Source organism: Dermacentor andersoni, chromosome 8, assembly GCF_023375885.2.
Source record: "Dermacentor andersoni chromosome 8, qqDerAnde1_hic_scaffold, whole genome shotgun sequence".
In the NCBI taxonomy this organism is placed as follows: Eukaryota; Metazoa; Arthropoda; class Arachnida; order Ixodida; family Ixodidae; genus Dermacentor; species Dermacentor andersoni.
The window spans coordinates 84,005,413-84,022,637 of NC_092821.1; the positions used below are offsets into that span (position 1 = coordinate 84,005,413).

At 45.2% G+C, this 17,225-nt stretch overlaps 1 protein-coding gene and 1 long non-coding RNA gene across 2 annotated transcripts in view; both read left to right on the forward strand.

The window, feature by feature from the left end:
• LOC129386732 (uncharacterized) overlaps positions 1 to 17,225 on the forward strand; it is a 148,742-nt gene that overhangs the window by 79,264 nt on the left and 52,253 nt on the right. The window lies entirely within an intron of this gene.
• On the forward strand, positions 2,351 to 3,850 carry LOC129386759 (uncharacterized). Its single transcript, XR_008614067.1, has 2 exons — positions 2,351 to 2,508; positions 3,718 to 3,850. It is a non-coding gene; the product is annotated as an uncharacterized lncRNA (long non-coding RNA).

Below are 17,225 nucleotides of genomic sequence, written 5' to 3' on the forward strand. Positions count from 1 at the left end.
AGAAATACTGCACGCCCTACACGACGATCCAACCGCTGGGCACCTCGGATTCTCCCGGACGCTGTCGAGAATACAGGAACGGTATTATTGGCCGCGTCTGACCGCCGACGTCGCCCGTTACGTCAAGACATGCCGAGACTGTCAACGACGCAAGACACCACCGACAAGGCCAGCAGGATTACTACAGCCGATCGAACCTCCTCACCGACCATTCCAGCAGATTGGGATGGATTTGTTGGGGCCGTTTCCGATATCAACATCCGGGAATAAGTGGATCGTCGTGGCGACGGACTATCTCACCCGTTTTGCTGAAACTAAAGCTCTACCAAAAGGCAGCGCAGGCGAAGTGGCGAAATTTTTCGTCGAGAACATCCTGCTGCGACATGGTGCCCCAGAAGTTCTTATCACCGACCGAGGAACGGATTTTACAGCAGAGCTCACCCAGTCCATTCTGCAGTACACCCAGACAGGCCACAGGAGGACAACTGCCTACCATCCGCAGACGAATGGTCTCACGGAGCGCCTGAACAAGACCCTCGCCGACATGCTAGCAATGTACGTCGACGTCGAACACAAGACGTGGGACGCGGTCCTGCCGTACGTAACCTTTGCGTACAACACGGCGGTGCAAGAAACAACACAGATCACGCCGTTTAAGCTGGTTTACGGCTGGAACCCGACGACGACGCTTGACGCCATGCTGCCGCACGTAACTGACGAAGAGAATGTCGACGTCGCTAGCTATCTCCAGCGTGCCGAAGAAGCCCGACAGCTCGCCCGCCTGCGAATCAAGAGCCAGCAGAGGACCGACAGCCGACACTACAACCTCCGACGACGCTTCGTCGAGTACCAGCCTGGCGACCGTGTTTGGGTCTGGACCCCGATACGCCGACGAGGACTCAGTGAGAAACTACTCCAACGCTATTTCGGACCCTACAAGGTCATCCGACGTATTGGCGCTCTGGACTATGAGGTCGTGCCAGACGGCATTTCGCATTCACAGCGGCGCCGCGCACTATCTGAAGTGGTCCACGTGGTGCGCCTTAAACCCTTTTACGGACGCTGACGAACTTCGTCATTTTTGTTTTTTTCTTTGCTACGAGTGCTTTTGTTTATTACCTTCGTTGATTTGCAGCATCGGGTCGATGCTCTTTAAGAGGGGGGTATTGACACATGTACTTATCTTTATCGGGCGACCACGTTTCGCCGCTTAACAACTGTAATCGCACAGCGAGGGACGCGCCTGCATGTATCCGACGTTTCTGGAAAGTTATCGATGCTTCTACCCGGCTGTCTGTTGTCGCCGAACCTTGTGTTATCTGATTTCATCGCGTAACGCAAATGGTGTAGAACTTTGTGGAAGGCACGCGGGTCCAAACGATTAGTCTGGAACATTCGACGACTGCTCTATAAAAGCCGACGCGCTTGACCCGCTGATCAGATTTACGACGATCGCCGACTGTGTTCGCCGCTCTCGTTGTGCTTTAAGTGTAGCCTGTTTTGTGGGCACAGGTTCGCCCAATAAAAGCTAGTTTTTGCCTTTCACAGTTTTGCTACTGTGTTCTTTGACGTCACGACCACGTGACATATCAACGGGTGTCTCTTGCACGACGCCAAGGTGCTTTTGGCGTAGAACACTTTAGCACCTGGGAATTTGTTGCATGCCTAACCTGTGAGAAGGGAATGTGGACAGAAATGAGATTACGCGGATTAAGTATCTGCTACACACTGCACATCACTACGCACGAAATAGAAGTACACGCTATACTGGCAAGTAAAAATTTGCGACTCTTTACGAGTGCTGTCTAGAAAAGGAAGAAATGGGTTGCTACGGTAAATGTTAGCTAAGACACGCACAGCGATGTTTCGCAGCGGGGAGAAATATTCCCGGCTCTCTCGCAGAACCAAAGACCACGCGACAGTGCATAGCCGACACCAAGCAGATATCGAATCTTTGGGTAGAAGTCCAGATGCAGGAATGACCTGAAGATACGCCGAGAGCGATGCGAGCGTGAGCGTGCCTGTACGAGTGAGAACATGCGCCGCTTCTTTGCAGCTAGCCCATAAAGAAAGAAATTCAACAAGAGGGGACACTCTTCAAAAACTGGCAACAGGAAACACGTCACGCCTAATTTCAACAACATCCGTTAGTTGACGCGAGCATCAGAATAAAAGAATGTGAAATAAACTTCCAGACAACGTCTTATTTTTTTTATTTCTTCCCGCTAAAAGTGAAAGTTTTGCGTGTAAATGAACTTATACTTTGCAACTTTTTGTTGCGTTGCCTAGCAACAAGCTAGCGGCACGCCAGACGCGCGTGCATACGTCATGCGCCAGACAAGCGGCAGGAGTGAGCGAGGACTGTCGTACGTGCGAAGCTCGCGTGCTCGGCGACCCGTCTGTTTTGGATATAGCCCATTTTTTAGGGGCTCCCGGCCTTCTCTATGCTTCTCTTGCGTATCGTCTGCATTTCGACACGGCACCACTGCACTACTGGACAACGGCGAGGTGAGAAATTGTGTTTGACAGCGTGCGGCACATTTTAAGCACATTTAGGCTTAGTTCGAGTGGCGGAGTTAGCGAAAAACAGCTCCGCCGTCCTGGCGCAGTTAATTTGAGGTAATGCCTCGTCCTGCGAGATGTTTGCGACGCTTTCTATGAGCCCCTACATTACTGTAACTTATTTCGGTAGTTTTGGGGCACGCTTGCCGTGCCCGGCTTATTGACGCAGTAAGCGAAAACTGGCTCGGCCGTGTGACGCATTTGCGCGTGTACATGCGTGTACTACGTCGTAGCGCCTAAGACAGACAAGTTTTCGCGCATTCTGTGGCCCCAAACATTATTGTAACTAACGTCGTTATATTTGGGGCAGTTTAGAAGCACGGTTACCGGGCCCGGCTTATTGACGCAGTTAGCGAATAGCAGCTCGGCTGTGTGCCGCAGTTAGTTTCGCGTGTACTGAATCTTACTGGTAGAAGTTCGTGACGCATTCTCTGACCCGAAAAAGTATTGTAATTTATTTGGTAACTTTTTGGGATATCTTGAGGCTTGCTCGCCGCGCCTGGGGTTGTGAAGCTGTTAGCAAAAAAGCAAGCCGGCCATATTGAGTTAGTTTTGCGTGTACGGAATTTTAGTGGGACAAGTTTGTGACGCATTTTATAGCCCTGCAACAACATATACCTTATTTCGGTACTCACGCTTCTCGAAAACGCGACGAGCGATTGCCAAGAGTGATAACACGGGAGTGTTGCATGCGCCGGCAGGACGCGTAGAAGATAACACGGAGGAGCTCAAGAACATGACATTTATGTATTCTGAGCGACTGAAAACAGGCTTTGCACCCACGAGTCTGACTTGAGTGCGATTAGAAGGCATTCTGCGAGCGTGTAACATGGTCTGGCTGAGCCTGTGTTGTAGCCACCTTTGTGTACTTGGCGTACCATCGTGTCGACTGAGGACAAGTTGTTTTGGAAACGCGCAATCACCCGTGTATTTGTGCACTTCAAAGTGCAGGAAATAATGCATGGGAAAGGAGGGGTGCTTGAAAATCGGATGTTCAGATTTTATGGCATTGTCTTTGCTGCGAAATGTACGTAAAAGTGAATTTATCTGTAATGCCGCTCATTCACCACTTACGCACGTTTCGCCTCTACACGCAATACTCCTGTTAGGTCAATATACCGAAATGATACATGCTTGTAATTTACTTTCTTTCAGCTGATGGCATCCTGTGGAGCATCGTACGGCAACGACTGCTACTTACCTGGTGCCACAACTTTGGATGAATGCAGAAGGAGCCCGGAACGAGCATTTATATAGAGCAAAATAAACATTTCATCATTTGAGAAGACGTCTTTCGTTTTCTTTATGAAATTGCACCTGACAGATTCGGCGCAGTCTTGTAAAGGTCAATCGCAATCAATTCTACTTGTTAATTCTACTTGTTAATTCTACTCGCGTGGCCTTGGCGATTCCACGCCAAGGCCACGCGAGGTTCAGCAGAAGCGAAAAAAAAAATGAATGCCGCGCCAAGCAGCGGGTACCAACTTGTGTTCAAAACGCGCGCGCCCAATACCGAAACCGGAAGGAGTCAACAACAACCGCTTGGTGTGCTACAGTCAATTCGGCCGCTGGGCTCTATGGGAGTGTCCGCTCTTGTTGAAATTTCTTTCTCTATGGCTAGCCGCTGCGTCGTGTCTCCGAACAACCCACGCGATTTGTGCGAAGAACGTCGCGCACACGCCCTTGCGCGTTTCGCACGGTAGCGTCTGCGCAGTGAGCTAGCTTCATGCACGCGTCATTCTTCACCGCGCAAACGGTGCTCGAGGCGACAACGCGCCGAGTGGCTCTCCTTTCGCTTCTGCAAGCAACGCACATTCGTATCGGCCCAGCTCAAAGAGGCTACTGAGAACGGTGGCATGTTTCGGTTATCGCCAATTAAAATTGTACAGTACGTCTTCAACAGATACGCGCCGCGCTACATAAAGATGCTTACTGCGGTAGTTTTGGTAGTGATAGGCGATAAGGCGAGCGCGTCGGCGGCTGTGTTTACCGACGTTGTCACCACACCTCTGTTCATTTGCGCTGTGTATCCGTCTACAGTCACCGGGCGGAAGCTGCGACTTATCGGTTGGCCGTTCTCCGCAAATCCCAAAGAGGCGAAATGTATTTTGTGGTGCGCCGCACCATTAGGCGCAACATAAATCGAGGCGCGCTTAACCGCTACGGCACAAAAGGTGATTACACTAACCGTATGGTATGCGATGAGCCACTACTGATTAAGAAAAATAATTATGAAGTCCTACGTGCTAAACCAACGATCTCATTATGAGGCAGGTCGTAGTTGGCGACTCCGTATTAATTTTGACTTCCTGGAAATTTTTACGTGCATACAATGTACAGTGCACGAGCGTTTTTGCATTCCGCTCCTTTGGAATGCGGCCGCTGCAGGGATCGTATCCACGACCTCGAGCACCAAATTGCCACGGCGGCCGCCATAGTTACGAAATGCTTAAGCGTGACGTGCAACACCGCCTGCCGGTACGAGTGTGGCACAAAAGTAGCACAGCTGCACACCTGCTGCACAATCATTTGTCACAGTTCTACTAAGCTCGTAGTGCCTGCCTAAATACCTTGAAAGGCAGCGCGCCTCTCACGTATCGGAACGCGATAACAAGCGCTTAGACGACCCACGAGAGCCCCTATGAAAGATGGCGTGGCCACTGTACAAAATTACCACTGCTCAGAGAAGCTGATCATTACGTTCCAATTGTGTTCTCTCATACAAATTAAGGAAATGTCATTAGAGAGGAACAAATGAAGCAATGCAATTTTACGCACGTGGGGCGCCGCTGCCTCTTCGCCTACTATTGTTTCAAACGAAGTGACGGCGGCAGCGAGCGTTAGTATCGCGCGCTTTCGCTCCGGGGCATACGGTTTGCTTGAAGAAAGTGAACGGTGTGTTTCACATCTCACGCTTGTCATTGTCAAAATAGAAAAAAGGCTACGTGCCCAAGAAAATGAGATTACTTACCTATTTGCAGAAGTTCGGCTGCGTCTGTTTCGGGGTGCCTTCTCTCCAACAGGCATCATGACCTCTGCCGCGCAACTCATCAAAACAGCCAGGCTCGCACATCAGTCGAAGACTAGTAGCTGGGTGAGCCAAGCACTTTAACGGATAAACGTCCCACTTATCGTCGTTAAAGTATTTCACTAAAATGTGCGTCATGATGTCCGAAAAGAAAAAAGAATACTTTCATGAAAAAGCACGAGGCGTGAACAACCGCACAACTGCCACTAAGTAACTGAGTCCGAAAGCCGTTCACAGCTTCACTATTGTAATCAGTTATAAAAACCTTTCAAACACACTATAACGGCACTGAAAAACCGCTAGTTAATTAGCAATAATTTTTCGTCAACTAACCTTCATAAATTTTTAAGAACAACCTAATTTGTAGCGTTAACAACAAATACTACGACAAAAATATGTGGCTACGAAACTAGCAGTAACAATGTGTACTGTTGCAAAAGTGTACTCAAAACGAAGCTACAACGATTGCAACCGCGTGCGCACACACACACACACCCGAACGCTACCTTGACGTTTGTGGCGTCACCTAGAAATAAAAATTACTACTAATATTAATATTTTTACAAAAGTAACGCTACTAGAATGGTTTATAGCCTCTTTACAGATGACGACGCGACAAGTAAAGTGTGATATGAGTCCGTTACCTGTAAGTCTTTCATTTCCCATTGGTGTTGTTCTATTCAACTGATCACTTTTTGTGCCGTAGCAGTTAAGCGCGCCTCGATTTAGGTTTCGGCTAATGATGCGGCGCACCGCGAAATATATTTCACCTCTTTGGGATTTGCGGAGAACCGCCAACCAATTACTCACAGCTTCCGCGCGGTGACTGTACACGTATACAAAGCGCAAATGAACAGAGGTGTGGTGACGACGTCGACAAAGAACACAGCCGTCGACGGGCTCACCTTATCGCCTATCACTGCCAAAACTACCGCAGTGAGCATGCTTATCTAGCCCGGCGGGTTGCCGTTGAAGGCGTACTGTACAATTTTAATTGGTGATAACCGAAACATGCCACCGTTCTTTGCTGCCTCTTTTAGTTGGATCGACCCGAATGTGCGTTTCTTGGAGAAGCGAAAGGAGCGCCAATCGGCGTGTTGTCGCCTCGAGCTAAGGGTCGCACTCGAGCACCATTTGCGCGGTGAAGAATGACGCGTGCATGAAGCTAGCTCACTGCGCGGACGCTACCGAGCAAAACGCGCAGGGGCGTGTACGCGACGTTCTGCACACAAATCGCGCGGGATGATCGGAGCCACGCCGGAGCGGATAGCTTCAAAGGAGCGGTACTTGTCACTCGTACAGGCACGCTCACGCTCGCACCGCTCTCGGCGTATCTTTAGGTCATTCCTTCTGCTGGACTTCTACCCAAAGATTCGATATCTGCTTGGTATCGGCTATGCACTGTCGCGTGGTCTTTGGTTCTGCGAGACAGCCGGGAATATTTTTCCCCGCTTTCCCCAGCCGGGAATATTTTCCCCATTTCTTCCTTTTCTCGACGGCACTCGTAAAGAGTGGCAAATTCTTACTTGCCAGTATAGTGTGTACTTCTATTTAGTGCGTAGTGATGTGCAGTGTGTGGCAGATACTTAATCCGCGTAATCTCATTTTCTTTCCACATTCCCTTCTCACAGGTTACGCATGCAGCAAATTCCCAGGTGCTAAAGTGTTCTACGCCAAAAGCACCTTGGCGTCGTGCAAGAGACATTCGTTGATATGTGACTGATTCACTAGCAAGCTCACATCTCTGTTGCCACTTTCCATCAAGCGGGATTTTCAACTATTTTGTGTGCTGCTCTGCGGTGTACTAACTGCCACATGGACGCTCTGAAGGCTTACTTTCGATTTGCTCTGGCGCTTAGTAATAAAGGATGGGCTACCTTTTGAAGGGAGGCATTTAATTTTGTTTGTGAGAATGTTTACCAGCCTAACCAAGTGATAAGTGCGTGCTGTAAACAACAGCACGAACAGAGGCGGACGACGGACGACGAAATAGGTAGGAGCACACACGATCGCAAGCTCTACTAAAGTTTTACTTTTCATCACAGAGGTATTAAAGGCACTGGTCAACTTGACAAAGGTAAAAATCCGTGCATACGTGGCAGAAACAGCCACGTGCGACAAGAAAAAAATATGAAGAAGCCATGTCATGTAGAATAAACGTGCGTGAAAAACGAGAACTACCGGACAAATCTTTCGAAAAAGCGAAAGATTTGTCCGATAAGCGATACTGCCCAACGAGAAATACTCTTTTGAGAACTGCAATATTTTCCCCAAAAGGGCAACAGATTACTTGGTTATGCAATTGTTTCGTTTGTGATCAATAAATATTGCTTCTGGAACTCCTGTGGTGTTGCGGTATAGAGCAGAAAGAACGATTGTTTCATCACAAAGACCAGAACACAAGAGGGCTTATGGAATCATTATTTATTGATCACGAAGAAATATTAATAAGAAAGATATCTGTGACACTTAGTGGGAAAGAGTTGCTGCAGTACTTCTAGTTAATATCAATTACAGGACAAACCTCTCAGTTTTCATGTGTTTGTTAGTTTTTGACGCACATGTTTATGCTACAGGGCATATTTCGGCCCTTTTTTGTTGTGCCGGGCTGTATCTGCTGCGCATCCATGGCTTTTTCTTTGTGAAGTCAGCCAGTGTGTTTAAAATCTTTGTCTTCAGGATTAAACTTCTAGTTGAGTCAGCGTTCATGTGTGTTCCTACCTTAATTCATCCTTCTCGTCTGTTTGGGTGGTTGTCAAATATAAATGTACACCGAATTGGCCAAGTGTCAATAGATGGATACATGAAGTTATTTGCGCTGTTTATTTCAGGAAGAACGCTATAGGGTCTTTTCTTCTCTTTGTTTTTAAAAGTGACTACTTTTTTTCTAGTTCAACTTAAAGGAGTCCCCTGACGAAGCCAATCAGAGTGGTGGTAACTTTCTTTGTGTGTAAGATTTATAAATTTCATCCATTCAAGGCATGACATGGCACATGCCTGATTGTAGGTTGCAAGCATTCGTAGTAAGATCTACTTTTCGGTTCCCATGACGCTTCTTTGTACTGTGCTGCATTCTGCAGGCACATGAACCTTTTTTTACGGTCTAAGTGCGTGCGATGTTTTTCTATATGTTGGAGCGAAAATTGTGAGCTTAAATATGCATGTATATCATTGTCCTTGTAATTTTTCTTAACACGAGTGCTGTAGCTCCCTCCGTCTTTCAGTTACTGCTTAGTACGAAATTTTATGCCACCTTTATGTATATTATGCGGCAAAATTCTGGTGCTATTTTAATAGTATTTTACCTCCGAAATTGAGGTAATTTGTGTTTCCTATATGCATTTTTTGCGTTTTTCACTGTCTCACCAATCTGGCTGTCGAGTCATTGGAACCTTTTCTCATCCTTTATGACTATTTTTGGGGTACTTGATACTGAAAGTGCAGGTGACCATTTATTTGTCTGTTTGGAATTGTGTTAGCCGTGTGTAACTACCAATTTTTTGTGCTAAATAATTATTTTTTATCTTATCGTTCAAGGTACTAGCCTTGCATTATCTCTTTATTGACTGAGGTACCACCTAATTGCTGGGCATAGGGAAAAAGGCCCCAAAAAGTGCTCTAATGAGCTTTGTGCAAGTCCAGAAAAATTACCTGAAAATGAGCTCACAAAATTGAGCAAATGCCACCAACAAACTCTCTGTACCCCAAATTAACATAATCAAATGGTGTACTGTTTGTTCTTCACTTGTGCCAGGGAGATAAGCTGCATTCATTACACAAAAGTTTTACAAGTTTATTTCCGAAGAAAGCAAACCAGGCACGTGAGAAACATATGGTTCAGGTGTTCACCATGCCCGACAACTTTCTAAATGATGTCTCGTCAATTAAAAGATGTTGAGTGATGTTATTTTATAAAACAATTGGACAACATGAAAATATATACATCTCGAAGACAAAGCTCAGGCAAGTCTACTTTGGTACTTCATTAAATTTTAATCGTGGTGAAAGACGCGTGCTAAAGCTTGTATATATTTACGTGAAGTCATTTGTTTTAAGTCTGCTATTTTGCCCTCTCACAGTCAGCCGTAGCTCTTCCTGTAATGTGTTAGTGTGGGAAACATTTTAATGTAACATATTCAGATGTCTTCTGTGTATTCACACGCAAGCAGCTTAAAGTGTTCATGTGTTCAAAGTTGGTTGTTACAAGGGTATGCTTAAGCCCTGCCTTTTGAGTCGCTTTGCCTTCTAGTCATCAACTTAAGTCGAAAGTGAAGACCACAATGATCGTTTTGATTGAATTCATAGGTGTAGGTTTTTTCAGATGTGTATACACTGCTAGAGTGCTGTAGGTACTAGCCTATGTCTCCAGGTTCGATGTAGTGGTGCCTTATGTACTGTAATAATGTTTCACGTGCACGCATCTTTAGTGTAAATAAAGGAACTTCAAGTTTATCAGTGTCTCCTGTGATTTTGTTTGTGTTTGGGAAAGTTATGAGCAGGCACCGGGGCATGCAAATGTGAACAGCAAAGCCATTTCAATATATGAATAAAAATCCACTAGCCCAACTAAACGTCAATCATATTTCAATGGCGACTTCTGAAATCTCAATGCCATCTCAACTGTGCCACAATGTGCTTTTTAGTGCTGCGGCAACAATAACTCAACAACAGTTCAACAGAACTACCACAACGTCAGCTCAGCACAGAATCAATGGCAACTCAACAACCATTCAACAAAACAAACACAACGGGCCGTCTAAGCACAATGGACTTTCAATGGTAGCAATTAACATTGAGGTACCCAATGGTGTTCCAATTAAATTTAAGCGGCCAATATTCAAGAGCCCTCAACACTCAACCCAACAATTCTCCAACAAACTCTCAATAGTTCCTCAACAAAAAAGTCAACTTGGACCAATGATATTCCAATGCCTTCTCAATAAGTTTTGTACGGGTACGTTGCTCACAGCTAAAGCCGATACAGCTGCGCAGGTGTAAATTGACAAACTTTTTAGTGGAGAAACTGCGCAAGTTCTGTACTCATAAACTGCACTTAAATCGGATTACAATCTGGCTGTTTTACAAGCACAAGAAACAGGCTTAGCTTTCAAAAAGAAATTGCCACGTAAGCTTCTTGATGTTACAAAAATAAATAATCACATTGATAACTGTCGTAGGTAGAGAAAACAAGATCGCTTGTTTTGATTTCATGTTGCCCATGAGTTGCGATCGTGACACCAGTGTTGATCGTATTTTTGTTCTTCTCGGAGGCGAGCCTTAAACCACAACATAGTGATGTCAGCGTTAAGAAACGGGAAAGGAGCATGCATTTATTTACGCTCAAGGTTAACTAGGCGCTCAAATATTGAGCGTGTCTAAAACGTCTCCTCTGTTTCAAATCAAAGTGCCGTTTTCCCCTTCGCCACCATACTCCACGATCACCTTGCCGGATAAGTGGTGCGGTTGCTCGCATCTTAAGCACTCGGGCGATTGATGAAACTCCACCGCGCCCACGTAGATGCAATTCTCGTACACTGGCCGGGTCGCTGCCTTGCTTTGCGAACGAGCCGTTTCCGGTCTTCGTGGAATTGGGCCGACGCTTTCGAAGAATATTGGTTAGTTTGTCGATGCCGAGCTTTCATGAAATTTTGTTGACGGGCCTGAGACTATTCCGGGCCAATATCCCGCGTGGTCTCTGCGAACACCTTCCTTCACTGCTGTAGAATTATCCACCAGAAACACCACCCCATCACCGCCCACGTGACCACTCAGGTGCTGGAAATGGCGCTCACAATGGCGCGCAGCAGACGGCGCTGAAGGGCGTCAAGCACAATGCTAAACAGGGTTTCAAGGAATAACAGTTCGTAATTAGGCGCCCCGTCACTCTAGTCCGGTGGAAATATAATTAAAAGAATCGAATGGCAAGCTGTCAGAACAACATGAATTTGTGTCATTTGAATTAAAAATTTAGCATTCATCGCTACTCTGCTGTATTCATAGTTTACTGCGCTTGCTTCAGCTCAACTATTATATTTTCTTCTATGTACAATCTGGCGGAAAAATTCCTGCACCTTTCTAATGCATATATCTTGCACAACCCTGACAACGGTAATGCAAATGGAATGCATTTTCACTGGCACTAATTGAGAGGCCAGAGGATGTGTGCACTGCCACTTTGTTTAATTATAGTTATTGCTGAAGAATACAAGATCATAAAGCGCTCTCATGGAAAGAATTTTGTTTGTGAGTGATACCTAGACCATCTTCAAAAGAGACCATACTCACAACTGCGCGGTCACTTATTGGGATTTACCACATGAAGTATTTATTGGTCGGTGAATGACATGAATGAGCGTATGACATGAATTAGGACAAGTAGACGTTCCTTTGCTACCAGCTCTCCGATGTCAGCAACTTTATATGGACAATGCGCATGAAGAATGTTCTCCAGTTTCTGAAAGACGACTTCGACGATACTTCAAAAAAGTTCCCTTCCGTAGAACTCGAGCGATTTCCCATCGTTTCTACTTCAGGTTAAGTGAAAGTTGCTCCAAGTCAGAGTGGGCACATACCCAATTCACTCATCTCGCTGGTCACTAAATTGTTTCCGCGAAAGGCGTTCATTGAAAAGTGCAACCTACCCAATGTATTTGTAGTGCAGCTTGCGAAAGCGTCGGAGTGCTGTCATTGAGGAGGCCTTGTGACATGGATTCGATTATGCGCGCCACCGGAGATATTTCATGGATTTTTAAGCCTTGTCTTCGGGCATTGTCTGTGGGCTGTCTGCCTATTTATCCATAATCATCCCGCTATGTATGTTACTACGTGTGCTTAACACTGTTTTCCCGCCTGCTTGGCTGCGCAACAAAGAGATTGGTTACGTTCGGCTATTCATCGAACACCTTTCATGCCCACGTTTTCGAAAGCTGTGCAAAGAGTAAATACACTAGATATCTTCCGCTTTTCAATGAGCCTCTCGAGAACTTGGGTTACTGAGTACGTGGCACAAAGTGCACGGCAAGCAGGAGAACAATTATCGGCGTTGCCAGGCCCCGGAGCACTACAGTTTTAAGGTTTAAGGGCCCCGTGTCACAGAGAATCCGGTGTCGGCTTCCAGCATAGGAAGTCGTTCCGGCAAAGCGATTTTCGAACAACTCATAACCAGGCCGTCCAACTAGCGCAATGAAGTTACTTAACCAATTGTATTTCTCAAGCTAGAAGACGTAGAAAAATCGTAAAGTACGACGTACGCACAACCTACAGAAATGAGAACCCTCGTATTGTAATTTGAATGTAAGAGAAAACACATTCTGTTACGCAAAAACTCGCACCCCTTTTCCTTCGTTTTAACCATTCGTAGACCAGCGAGGGCGCGGTAATATCTAGGAGTCCACGGAACGACGTGCCCGCTTCCTCGAAACCCTTCTAGATGGCGCTCGCTTCCACCGGAATGCGGATGACACAAGAGGCCACGTTTCTACCAGAAAGCCCACCTTCGTGCATATATCATTTGCCGCGGCCATTTCTGGTAAACATCACGGTTGGACACGCTGCCATTTTGCCCGAAAGCGTGAGAAGCAGTCAGAGATATTTGAATGCTATCGCGTTCCACTCCTAAACGCGATGCTCAAGCGGCCTCCTAATTGTTTCGTCTGGGACGGCACGCGTGGATTTATCGGCAACGTCACTGGATGGAGTAGCGTGGCCACAAGACGGAACGAGAGAAGAGCCTAATTTACGCTCGGCGCATTTTTTACGCATTCGCACGCAGCGGCGTTTCCATGCACCTCGGAGCCCACGCACAGGCGTCGCGACGGCTGCGCTAGATTGCGCCCAGTGTTCTTAGCGAAGCGCGAAATGCGAGTCCCATTGTAGTAAACGCCTCACAGGCAACTGTTTTCGAAAGTGGAGACAGGTTGTGTTGCTATATTGATCCAATGCTAACCCGTTACCGCCGACAGTCATCGCGAGATGGGCTCTGCCACAATTCTTTTATATTCCTTTTTTCAGTTGAATCTACGCTCTCAAAGTACAAAATTTTAGTATGTTTAGCACTCGCCCTATAGCGTAGCTATTGTAGTGTTCTCCTTTACCGCTGCCTAATCCATCTGCCATCGAATACCAATTTGCAAGGTTTACGACATGAGCTGAATTGGGGTGAGCAAGAAGCGGTAACGGTAACTATGGAACAATAACGCCATCGAGAAGTCTCAGTCGTAACTCCGTCAACGTCCGTTGTCATCCTTCACGCTTCTTGACACTCTCGTTCTTACGGCAAGTTTGATGGCGCATATCTCCAATATGGCGTCATTCTGTCTGGCAATTCATTCCAAATGGACACGCCCCACAAATTCACCGGCTACAATTCGCAAATTGATATATAATAAATATGAGTTCAGAATATAATTAGTGACGTTTTGTTAATGACTTGACTCTGTGTTCTGATATTCTTGCTAGTAATGTCCGCTTCTCTGAATAATTAAAATGAAGGACTAGAATTCTGTTATCTGCAGGCGGGTTATTTTTATCAGTTCCGTAAAACTTAAAAATGATGGCCACCATACATGCATGCAATCGAAATCAGGCACCCTATTCAAGCCTGCACCACTATCACAAATATTTCCCATCCGGTAGCCTCCATTCTAGGAAAGTATTATAGGGATGTTCGTGTAGCTGTGGCTAGGTATATAGTTGTATAAGGACGATTTCTTTGATACGTTCTGAAGATTTTCCATGACCATTCATTTTAGCTACTAAACATTTCTGTATATTGCGTCTTTTTAGACACATACAATTATTTTCTTAACTCACCCGATATTGTGCCAGTTCCCAATGGTTGCTTTATCCACTATTAGAGGACAGTTTCCACGGCACGTTCAGCTACTTCAGTTCAATTGTCATTAGGGAAAATTCATTATAGTGGCTCTCAGAATTTACAGTTTCCGCAATCTTGCAAGGCCAGATGTTCACGTTGGGGTGCATTATTGCAATTGGGGTGTAATTGGTGTCACATGCTAAAGCTATTAGCACTTTCCTTCTAGCTCCAAATGTTTTGTATATAATATATTTAAAATTATTATATAATATAGTATATTTTATCGTCTTTTGTTTCTCCAATAAGTCTCACGGGCATGAGCCAAGAGTTTAGGCGACAAAAATAAGCAGAAAGAATTAAAGCTGCCACAGAGATGTTTGCTCAGCCGTGCAGGAATTTATAGATGGTTCCGGAGGGTTTTCTGAAGTTGTTCATAGGTTATTTTTATTAATTTGATCTGGACCATTTGACTAATTTGAGAATAATAGAAGTGGCCTAGTACCATCCAAATCTTGGCCTATTCCCCGCAGTAGGTGTATGCATTCATTGAAGAAAAACCAAACCAAACCCACGTCAGTGATCTACGACAGGGGTTTTACCTCACCGCGATTTGCTTTCGCGTTTCGGTTTTTTCTCGCTCCCCCTATCCTTTAACTATTACCTGCCGGCTTCTTGACCAATCGCCTGTAGTGGGTATGCGCCACAAATGAGGAACAACTAAGCAAGCAAGCGAACGGCGATCAAAGGAGAAGAAAAAGAAGCCAGTACTCAGCGAGGTCTCAGCCACGTGGTCACGGTTGCACGTGGTCACAGTTGCATACCCCACAAGTTGTATTTGTGCAAGCACAATTAACACCTTTAAATGTTAGCCTTAGAGAAATAATTCCGTTTCATAGCTCTACAGGATCGCTCAAAATTGAATTTGCAGACATTTTTCCTAACAATGCAAACTTTCTGCCCACAACATATCTGAATGACCGTTTACAAGAATATTTGGCCCGTTTCAACATAAACGTAATAGCGACTGATGCTTCTTCGTGTGAAGAGAAGGCAGGCGTGGGTATCTACTCACCATCCCTCGATTGGTCTTTTTCACTTCGCGTACCAGATTACACATAAATTTTTCATGCCGAACTTCTTCTGGCAATAATTCTTACCTTGAGGAAATTACCCGTTGATAATACACGAATTATTATCGTCACAGATTCTCTATCTGTATGCAGCGCACTTACTGCGTGTTCAAAATCGACAACATTGAACACATTTTATTCATTAGCTCCGCCACATTTAGGTTTAGTTCATATGGTATGGGTCCCAGGCCACCGAGACATTCATATTAATGAAATAGCCGATTCCTTGGCCCTAGCTTCCTTAACAGGCCCTGTGCTATCTGTGCTGCCGGCAACGGCGCACGTCACTGCAGCCAGGTATAGACAATTTTCCTTGAGCGAAGACAAAAAAGCCCTGTCATTAGCAAAATGCACAAATTTTTCTCACCTAAATTATTCTTGGAACCGGAAATGGTGTCCTAACCGGAAATTCGAAGTTTCATTTAATAGGCTGCGTTGCTGTACTCCCAACACTTAATTTTTACTTGTACATGTGTGGTCTGGCGGTATCCCCTCTATGCTACCTCTACAATCAACCGGAATCTATAGATCATTTTTTTATTATCTTATCGGCGATTTTTTGTTCATCGAAAGCTATGTCTAGAAATCCCACTTCAAAATTTAAGATTGCCTTTAAACAGCACCACTATTCTCTCCCTTGGAGCAACAGTATTGGGATACAGCCACAGGAACGTATGCCTAGCCATTTATAATTTTCTATGTGGCACAAAAATAATGCCTTGTTAATAGTTTTTGGTTTCCACAATTGATTTAGTTCTACTTCAGTCTAAGAAATTCAAAAATATAAAAGCACAAATACACAGCTTAAATCCTTCTAGTATTGTTATTGAAAAATTTAGCTTACGCAAGTTTAAGTATATGTTTTTTTAAGAATTATTATTCTTTTTTTTAGTATTCCTATCAAAGCAAGGTTTACCATAGTATTGATCACTAGTTTTACTCATGTATTCACAGTTTATTTTTCATCTTGGATTATATATTTAATTTACTTTTTGTGTTAGTTATTCATTAACCAAATTCTTTTATTCATTCAATCATATTACCACCCGATTCGTGGCCTATCCCCCATAGTGGGTTTGTGCCATTTATTGAGGATTCATCGTCATCATCATCAGCCACGGCATTTGCTCAAGGTTACTGCAGGATTTGGCCTCTTTCCAGCCACTCGAGTGAATCTTCGTGATTGCGGCACCAGAGATGGGTAAGTGAACTTTAATTATAGAGCTCAGTGTGCTTCCTCTTGTAACCAACGACGCCCCGACACGTGTGACATTAACCCATACCGGTGTCGTGCTTAGCGTTGTGCTTTTAAAGGCACTGAGGCACGCTGTGCTGGGCATACACCACCGACAATACTTCCTTACTTCCAGTGCAATCAATATGACAAAAAAAAAAGAGCAGTGACATGTTTGTTCACAACACGGCTTAGCTAGTTTGCGTTGAGGCCATAGCACGCGCTATGAACGCTGATTCTACGCCGAGCTATCAAATCCGTTTGTGCGTGAACAGCCATTGCAGCTCATGAACTAGAAACACATTCTTTATTGCGATACACTGAAGTAAAGCTTGCGGGAGGAAGGGAACCGGTCGGGTCAAAAATATTGGTCACAAGAAGAGCCATCTTTAACCCAAAAACGCTTTCAGCTATGGTGTGGCTGCTCGTAAAGGGCTCTTAAACATCCCCTGATAT